The sequence below is a fragment of the Gobio gobio genome (assembly GCF_949357685.1).
Source record: "Gobio gobio genome assembly, chromosome: 25".
NCBI lineage: Eukaryota > Metazoa > Chordata > Actinopteri > Cypriniformes > Gobionidae > Gobio > Gobio gobio.
Window position 1 is genome coordinate 39,667,641 of NC_137121.1, and position 10,565 is coordinate 39,678,205.

The 10,565-nt window shown below is 44.5% G+C and overlaps 1 gene segment (V, D, J or C); it reads left to right on the forward strand.

Annotated features, from left to right (window-relative positions):
- Window positions 1-519: 519 nt before the first annotated feature.
- On the forward strand, window positions 520-5,664 carry LOC307121436 (immunoglobulin lambda constant 7-like). The segment is given in 3 exons: window positions 520-548; window positions 1,188-1,622; window positions 5,259-5,664.
- The last annotated feature ends 4,901 nt before the right edge of the window (window positions 5,665-10,565 follow it).

Sequence of the window (10,565 nt, forward strand, 5' to 3'; positions counted from 1 at the left end):
CGTTTCATGATCTTGTGTGGAGATTCAGAACCAGTCCAGAGACTTTTAGAACAGACCTTGAATATGAAAACATGCTTGACTGTGGAGAACATGCAAAATACCTTTTATATTTTCATTGTTGACACTTTCTATTGACTTTGGCTATAATATTCAATAAACTCATGATTTGAGCAGATTTTCACTGAAGATTGAAGTCTTTCTGTCAATCCTGAAGATTGAGCTGCATATGAAGAACAGAAGCATCATTATGAGAAACTCAAACACAACATCATCCATGATCAAAGAGGTCAAAGGTCACCTCAGAGGTCACAGCTCATCAAATATATTTCTTTAAACAGTGTTATATCAGAAATCATTGAGTCAATCTGAATGAGTGAGTTTTGAGAAGAGCTGAGGAGCTTCTAATATCAGTGTGTTGAAGTGTTGTTTCTCTCTCTCTGCTGGAGTGTGTGTTCACTCGAGTGGAATAGAGGTTTTTGTACGAGCGTTTCATTAGATTGTATCACTGTGGTGGACATTCAGTGGAGGAACCAAACTGGTGATCAAATGTAAGTCTTTTTTTCAATTCCCTATTTAAAAAATACAATTTAGATTTCAGAAATGTATGTTTTTATTATAAAGATATTCATAATGTAGATTATAATGCCTTATATCTTTTCATAAATAACTGTAACCAAAGTTAAAATGTATTATAATATTTGCTAATTCCTTGTTGCATCTGAAATTGGTTGTTTGTCGTGAGTTTTAATGTATTATCATTTCTAAAGGTGTAACAATGAATAGATAATATTATAATGTGTTATAACTGTGGTTACAATTATTCATGAGATCATACATGCATTATAATGTGTGTAACAATTCATAATTAATGCATTCAAATACTTTTATAATGCATTGTGTATAAAGGCTTTAAGTGTTTCTGATATTGTTGAATAATTATTGAATCTAAATCAATGATATTGTCATGTTTATACATTCAGAAGAACGGCATTATTCCTTTCAACAACAAAATCTAAACATATTTCCATAAAGCGTCTCACTATGAGTTTATTGAGTTTATTACAGGTTTGTTTTCCTTCATTTTGTCACGGTTCATAAATCCATGTCTCTTTCTTGTCTCATGTGCTGTTGTTATGTGTGTGTGTGCGTGCTGATTGTGTGGGTGTGGTCACTCATTGGATCATCAGCTACCTGGCTCATCAGTCCCAACACCAGCTGCAGCTCATATCATCTGCCTATTGAAACTCTTCACTTTCTCATCTCTTTGTCAGATCGTTGTTTGTGAGTCCCCGGTGTGTTTGTTCCAGTCTGCGTCCGAGTCCTGTGCCTTCCTTGTTCCTGTTCATGTTCCTGTGGTTTTGGATTCGTCGTCACCTGGTCTTCACACTCTGCACTCTTCACTGTGGTCATCTGGCCATCGGAGTCCCTGCGCCGCTAGCCTGCTCCATTGTGACTTCCCTTTGTGTACATCATCAATCCTACATTAAAAGAGTTTTCTCACACCTGCTTTCGTCTCTGTGTCGTGACACATTTATTTCTAGGGTACATCGTGTCGGCTGAGGGAATGCTCATGGATCCTGAGAAGATCAAGGCTGTGGTGGATTGGCCAAGTCCAGATTTCCGTAAGGCCCTACTGAGGTTTCTGGGGTTTGCCAATTTTTACCGGCGGTTCATTCGCAACTTCAGCCAACTAGCCGCGCCTCTGACCGCCTTGACCTCCCCCAGAACGACATTCAGGTGGTCATCTCTTTTCATGGAGAAAAGAGATTTGACATCAGAATGTAAATGTTGTACTTTCTGTAGTTCAGTCAATGATACTGAATCTCTTTTGCTCAAGTTGTGATTATAATTCAGTGCTTTATAATACAAACACAATTTATGTGTGACTTTTAATTCTGTGTGAAATTGAGTTTGATTTTGAGTTGAATATCTCAGTAAAATGTAAGAACTTTATGTTCTGAGTTCAAAACTGCTGTAATGAAATCAGTCGGTGTATTACAATGTTGAGTTTGATTGATGAGGTTTGATGTGAATGTATATAGTGATTGTGTATATTGTGTATATATATATATATCCATCCATCCATCCATCTTCTTCCGCTTATCCGGGGCCGGGTCGCGGGGGCAGCAGTCTAAGCAGAGATGCCCAGACTTCCCTCTCCCAAGACACTTCCTCCAGCTCTTCCGGGGGGACACCGAGGCGTTCCAAGGCCAGCCGGGAGACATAGTCCCTCCAGCGTGTCCTCGGTCTTCCCCGGGGCCTCCTCCCGGTTGGACATGCCCGAAACACCTTCCCGGGAAGGCGTTCAGGAGGCATCCGGAACAGATGCCCGAGCCACCTCAGCTGTCCCCTCTCGATGTGGAGGAGCAGCGGCTCTACTCCGAGTTCCTCCCGAGTGACTGAGCTTCTCACCCTATCTCTAAGGGAGCGCCCAGCCACCCTGCGGAGAAAGCTCATTTCGGCCGCCTGTATCCGGGATCTTGTCCTTTCGGTCATGACCCAAAGCTCATGACCATAGGTGAGAGTAGGAACGTAGATTGACCGGTAAATCGAGAGCTTCGCCTTATGGCTTAGCTCTTTCTTCACCACGACAGACCGGTACATCGACCGCATTACTGCAGAAGCTGCACCGATCCGTCTGTCAATCTCCCGTTCCATCCTCCCCTCACTCGTGAATAAGATCCCTAGATACTTGAACTCCTCCACTTGGGGCAGGAACTCTCCACCAACCTGAAGTGGGCAAGCCACCCTTTTCCGACTGAGGACCATGGCCTCGGATTTGGAGGTGCTGATCCCCATCCCAGCCGCTTCACACTCGGCTGCAAACCGTCCCAGTGCATGCTGAAGGTCCTGGTTAGAAGGGGCCAACACGACAACGTCATCCGCAAAGAGCAGAGACGAAACCGTGTGGTCCCCAAACCTGACACCCTCCGGCCCTTGGCTGCGCCTAGAAATTCTGTCCATAAAGATTATGAACAGAACCGGCGACAAAGGGCAGCCCTGCCGGAGTCCAACATGCACCGGGAACAAGTCTGACTTACTGTCGGCAATGCGGACCAAACTCCTGCTTCGGTCATACAGGGACCGGACAGCCCTCAGCAAAGGACCCCGGACCCCATATTCCCCCAGCACCCTCCACAGGACGCCGCGAGGGACACAGTCGAATGCCTTCTCCAAATCCACAAAACAAATGTGGACTGGTTGGGCAAACTCCCATGAACCCTCCAGCACCCTGTAGAGGGTATAGAGCTGGTCCAGTGTTCCACGACCAGGACGAAAACCACACTGTTCCTCCTGAATCCGAGGTTCCACTATCGGCCGAATTCTCCTCTCCAGTACCCTGGCATAGACTTTCCCGGGGAGGCTGAGAAGTGTGATCCCCCTATAGTTGGAACACACCCTCCGATCCCCCTTTTTAAAAAGAGGGACCACCACCCCGGTCTGCCATCCCAGAGGCACTGTCCCCGACCGCCACGCGATGTTGCAGAGGCGTGTCAGCCAAGACAGCCCCACAACATCCAGAGACTGGAGGTACTCAGGGCGGATCTCATCCACCCCCGGTGCCTTGCCACCGAGGAGTTTCTTGACCACCTCGGTGACTTCAGCCCGAGTGATGGACGAGTCCTCCTCTGAGCCCCCAGCCTCTGCTTCCTCAATGGAAGACGTGACAGCGGGATTGAGGAGATCCTCGAAGTATTCCTTCCACCGTCCGACAACATCCCCAGTCGAGGTCAACAGCCGCCCATCGCCACTGTAGACAGCGTTGGTAGGGCACTGCTTCCCCCTCCTGAGGCGCCGGACGGTTTGCCAGAATCTCTTCGAGGCCAGCCGATAGTCCTTTTCCATGGCCTCACCGAACTCCTACCAGGCCCGAGTTTTTGCCTCCACAACCACCCTGGCTGCAGTCCGTTTAGCCTGCCGGTACCTGTCAGCTGCCTCAGGAGTCCCACAAGCCAACCAGGCCCGATAGGACTCCTTCTTCAGCTTGACGGCATCCCTTACTTCCGGTGTCCACCACCGGGTTCGGGGATTGCCGCCTCGACAGGCACCGGAGACCTTGCGTCCACAGCTCCGAGCAGCCGCTTTGACAATGGAGGTGGAGAACATGGTCCATTCGGACTCAATATCTCCAGCCTCCCTCGGGATCCGGTCAAAGCTCTGCCGGAGGCAGGAGTTGAAGATCTCTCTGACAGGAGACTCGGCCAAACGTTCCCAGCAGACCCGCACAGTACGTTTGGGTCTACCGAGTCTATCCAGCTTCCTCCCCCGCCATCGGATCCAACTCACCACCAGGTGGTGATCAGTTGACAGCTCCGCCCCTCTCTTCACCCGAGTGTCCAAGACATACGGCCGCAGGTCAGATGAAACGACCACGAAGTCGATCATTGACCTACGACCTAGGGTGTCCTGGTGCCATGTGCACTGATGGACACCCTTATGCTTGAACATGGTGTTCGTTATGGACAAACTGTAACTAGCACAGAAGTCCAATAACTGAACACCACTCGGGTTCAGATCAGGGGGGCCGTTCCTCCCAATCACACCCCTCCAGGTTTCACTGTCATTGCCCACGTGGGCGTTGAAGTCCCCCAGTAGAACGACGGAGTCCCCAGTCGGAGCACTCTCCAGCACCCCTCCCAGGGACACCAAGAAGGTCGGGTACTCTGCACTGCTGTTTGGCCCGTAGGCACACACAACAGTGAGAGACCTATCCCCGAGCCGAAGCCGCAGGGAAACGACCCTCTCGTTCACCGGGGTAAACTCCAACACATGGCGGCAGAGCTGGGGGGCTATAAGCAAACCCACCCCAGCCCGCCGCCTCTCACCATGGGCAACTCCAGAGTGGTGAAGAGTCCATCCCCTCTCGAGGAGTGTGGTTCCAGAGCCCAAGCCGTGCGTGGAGGTGATTCCGACTATCTCTAGTCGGAACCTCTCAACCTCACGCACAATCTCAGGCTCTTTCCCCGCCAGCGAGGTGACATTCCATGTCCCAAGAGCTAGTTTCCGTGTCCAGGGATCGGGTCGTCTAGGCCCCCGCCTTCGACTGCTGCCCGATTCGCTTTGCACCGGCCCCTTATATATATATATATATATATATATATATATATATATATATATATCTATATCAGCTGTAGTGATGTTGAAGGACATGAAGGATCAGAATGTGATTGTGATTTGTCCTGCTGTTGAAATGCTGTGAATGAAAGTGCAGTGTGTTTTCTTTGTGTTTGTGAATGTGTTGTGTTTGTCTCCTGCAGCTGGTCCCACAGTGAAGCCCTCAGTGTCTCTGCTGCCGCCCTCTTCTCTGCAGATCTCTGGAGACTCAGCCGCACTGCTCTGCCTGCTCAGCTCTTACTCTCCACAGGGGGCACTGGTGAGCTGGACACTGGACGGGTCAGAGGTCACCGAGGGGGTTCTGACCAGCGCAGAGAGCCAGCAGGAAGGCCGCTACAGCCGCAGTAGCGTCCTGACCCTCAGCAAAGCACGCTGGGAAGAGGGAGAGGTGTACTTCTGCAGAGTAACACATGATGGAGCTCCTCATGAGGTCTCGTTCCACAAGAGCTCTGAGTGCTGATGTTGAGCCGTATCTGAGTGTCCTGTGTCAGGCAGGATTCACATGAGTCTAGTGCTGCAGCTGTAGTGATTTACAACTCAATACTGAAAGAGAGCTCGCATGTGTCAAAGCACTGTGTGATATTTCAATCTGCTGTGTTTGCTGCAACATTCAATAAAGCTTCTCAACAAGTTCACTTTGTGTCTGACAACATCATTCAACTATCAGATGAAGATGCAGGTGCTTTTCAGAAGGTTGATGTAGCAGTAAATCAGTCAAATAAAGCTCTTGGGGTTTGAACATGGTCTCTGGAGACAGAGCTGCTCTATTCTGAGAGGATCACAATCACTCCACCCTGACAATGCAAATGGGATTTTCAGTCTCACTCTTTGATTGGTTACAGGATCTGGACTGGAACAGACCACTTTCACTTCTGCTACACATTTACATGCGGAAGAAGGTGCTGAACTTTAATATAGAAAAATTCCATAATCATTCAAAAACATGATCCCAAATCAAGAATGAGCCGTTGTGACAGTAATTGTGTAAGAATGTAAATCTTTCTGTGGGTCAAATGGAAAGCATCTTGTCCAGACAGCAGAAGTGACTGAATGCAGTCTGTTCAGTTTGATTGACAGGGATCATTCAGTGGCAAGAACAAGTGTGTGAACTCTTGGTATGAACTGGTTTTCTGCAGTAATTTGCCATCAAATGTGATCTGATCCTCATCTCAGTCACAACAATAGACACACACAATGTGCTTAAGATGATAACACACTCACACACACACACACACACACACACACAATCCTAATCTTTATTGAACACACACATTAAACATTCACAGCGCTGGAGGAAAAAATCAGTTTCCACAGACGAGGCTTAATCTAGTCCCAGACTAAAACTCATGTTTGAGCTGTTTTAACTGAAAGCAGAAGATGATCATGTGACGATCATGACATTTCATCAGATACAGTATAATTGTAGTAAATTTATGAGCAGCAGTGTGTGAATGCTTGGCTAAAGAGATGTGTCTTTAATCTAGATTGAAACAGAGAAAGTGTTTCTGAGCCTCGAACATCATCAGGAGTTCTCACAAACTCTCTTTGTCCAGAGATCCCATGTTTCACAATGCCTGATTCTGCCCTACCTACATTCACTCTTAAGCAGGTGTCCAATGCAAAAGCTGAAAGAATAATTAATAATCTTAAAAACTCTAGAGCTAGAGATACATATGGATTAGATTATTCATATTTATTTAAATCATAAAGAATCAATCATAGGACCCTTAACTCAGATTATTAATTCATCGGTAATGAAATGAATTGTTCCTTCTGCATAGGTTGATATTTCAGTGTTTAAAGTTTGTTGGATCAGCACTGAACTTCTGATGAAGTCGACACACACATGGGTGGAGTCAGTGGCCGTTTCTCAATATGTGTTCTTGTCTGGACTCGTGTTCTGGTGTTCTTGTGAATCGTCATCAGTCGCTGCCCAAGTCCTGTTCCTATTCAGAGTTCACATCTGGCCAAGTACAGTTCAAACCCCCAGATGTGTTCTTGATCCGACCCTTTTATTGAGGACGCATCGAGAGGAGACTTGTGTGGACTTCAGACAGACAGATATCCCAGAATGCATCTCGTACCAACCAGCAAGCGTCAATAGCGAATGAGAAAACCCACATAATTTTGAGTCTCTTTCACACTGATGAGAAGAAAAGCGAGTAGGTCACACCGGCGTGATTGACGACCTCTAGGCAAGGCAAGGCAAGGCAAGTTTATTTGTATAGCACATTTCATACACAGTGGCAATTCAAAGTGCTTTACACAGAAATGAAATAAAAATATTACAGTTATAATAGGAATTTAAAGAAATAAAAAATAAAGAAAATATTGAAAGATAAAAATAAAGAGTATAATTAAAAATAAAAATAAAAACAGGGTTAAATTTAAGCATATAAATTAAAATGCAAGCAGTTCGGACAAAGCACGTACAGTGGCACAGCTCATTCAGTAAATGCACAGCTAAACAGATGTGTTTTGAGTCTGGATTTGAAAGTGGCTACTGTTGGAGCACATCTGATCTGTTCAGGAAGCTGGTTCCAGCTACGGCTGGCATAATAGCTAAAAGCAGACTCTCCTTGCTTTGAGTGAACCCTTGGTATTTCTAATTGACTTGATCCTGATGATCTGAGTGATCTGTTGGGTTTGTATTTAATCAGCATATCTGCAATGTTTTGAGGTCCTAGGTCATTGAGTGATTTATATACAAGTAATAGCACTTTAAAATCGATCCTAAATGTAACTGGAAGCCAGTGTAAAGATCTGAGGACTGGTGTGATATGGTCATATTTTCTGGTTCGGCTCAGGATCCTGGCAGCAGCGTTCTGTATGAGCTGCAGCTGTCTAATGGTCTTTTTGGGAAGGCCGGTGAGAAGACCATTACAATAGTCCACCCTACTGGTAATAAAAGCATGAACGAGTTTCTCTAAGTCTTGCCTGGAAACAAAGCATCTAATTCTTGATATATTTTTGAGATGATAGTAAGCGGATTTAGTTATTGCTTTGACATGACTATTGAAACTCAGGTCTGACTCCAAAATCACACCAAGATTCCTGACTTGATTTTTTGATTTCAGGCCTTTAGCCTCAAGATATGCATTCACCTTCAGAATTTCATCTTTGTTTCCAAATGTAGTAATTTCAGTTTTGTCTTTGTTTAACTGAAGAAAGTTTTGGCACATCCAACTGTTAACTTCATCAATGCATTTACATAGAGAGTCAATGGGGCTGTAGTCATTAGGTGATAGGGCTAAGTAGATCTGGGTGTCGTCAGCATAGCTGTGGTAAGCCATTTTGTTATTTTTCATTATTTGGCTGAGTGGCAGCATGTACAGGTTGAATAGGAGTGGTGCAAGAATTGACCCTTGTGGGACTCCGCATGTCATGGATGTCCACTCAGACTTATGGTCACCTATACTCACATAATAACCTCTCCCTTCTAAGTATGACCTGAACCATTTGAGGACCATTCCAGAAAGCCCAACCCAATTTTCTAGCCTGTCAAGAAGTATTTTGTGGTCAACAGTGTCGAATGCAGCACTGAGGTCCAGTAGTACCAGAATTGATGTTTTGCCTGTATCTGTATTGAGGCGAATATCATTTATAATCTTTATGAGCGCCGTCTCTGTGCTGTGATGCGGTCGGAAACCAGATTGAAAATTGTCAAAGTATCCGTTTGAGCTTAAGAATTTGTTCAGCTGACTGAAAACAACTTTTTCAATGATCTTGCCTATGAAGGGGAGATTTGAGATTGGTCTGTAGTTGCTCAATATGGAGTTATCCAGATTTCTCTTTTTCAGGAGAGGCTTAACTACTGCGGTTTTAAGGGAGTTTGGAAAAGTCCCAGAAAGAAGTGAGGCGTTTACCACTTCTAGGAGATCTGCTTCTAAACAGTTAAACACACTTTTGAAAAAAGAAGTGGGGAGTGTGTCAAGGGCGCAGGTTGATGTTTTAAGGTGCTGTACTGTTTCTTCTAAAATTTTACCATCAATTGCTTCGAAATCAGTCATAGTAACTTTCTGAGGCTGTGGTCTGATCTGATTCACCTCAGAGCAACTAAACGATGTGCTGATCGCATTTCTGATATTAATGATTTTCTCGGAGAAGAAGGAAGCAAACTCACTGCATTTGCTGTCTGAGAGCATTTCACTGGGAATGTGACTCGGGGGGTTTGTTAGTCTCTCTACAGTAGCAAAAAGAGTGCGCGTGTTGTTTATGTTTCTGTTTATAATATTTGAAAAGAAGGTCTGTCTAGCTTTGCCTAGTTCCACATTGAAAGCACGAAGACTGTCTTTATAGATCTTATAATGGACTACAAGTTTTGTCTTTCGCCACATGCGTTCCGATTTCCTGCATTGTCTTTTCATTAATTGCACTTCTGTTGAGTTTCTCCAAGGTGCTTTTTGTTTGCCACTCTTTTTCCTGGCTTTTACAGGAGCAATATCATCAATTACACCCTTAACTTTTGAGTTAAAAGAGTCAAGGAGAAAATCAACAGAGTCTGCAGATATGCTTGGTGTTAGAGATATAGCCTTCATAAACAGCACACTAGTGTTCTCATTTAAGCATCTCTTTTTGATAGAGACAGATCTGGTTTCAATGGCAGGAGAGATTGATATATCAAAGAAAATACAGAAATGATCAGACATTGCCACATCCTTAATAACTATTGATGAAATGTTTAGCCCCTTACTGATAAGTAAATCTAGAGTGTTTTACCTCTAGGTGACCTCTAGGGGTTTTACCTCTGTTTTACCTCTGAGTGACCTCTAGGGGTTAATGTTAATACTAGGGCTGTCAATAGATTACTTTTTTTTAATCGCACCTTTGTCCCGCTTATCGTGAAATTAACCAAATGCCATGTATCTTTTTAAACACATTAATTTAGTCATAATTTGCTGTATCCAAAGCAAACAATCAGATTGAAGGGTGATTCTCACAAAACTGTCTTTTCTGCAGCTTCAGGGATCATTGGAGACTCCAAAAGGACACAAAATAACCAAATATAAGGAGTCCATATAATTCTGTTATATAATAAATGTATACACACCTAAGCACCCATGAAAACAAAACAAAAACATTACAGAAAAAAAACTTTACAGAATTCACAGTGTATAGTATGTGTACAGAGCAACAACAAGAAGATTGTTTTAATTTGAGACATTTTATGTAAAATGTCAATTTAAATGTAGACGGGTCAAGCTGCGATACTGAACAGAACCACACGGAGACCCCAAAACAACTCCTAAATCAGCCGCTTTGACGGCATTAAGTCAGTGTAGGAGTAACTGAATAACTTGGTTTATTTTGAGTCAGAAGAGTTAGACACTGTAAAAATGGAGCAACTTTTGAAATTTGTGGATTAGAGCTAAACAGTAAGCTGCCGTTTGACTGGTTCACTAAAAAGAGCCGGTTCAAAATAACGTTTCGTTCGCAAACCGGACACATGA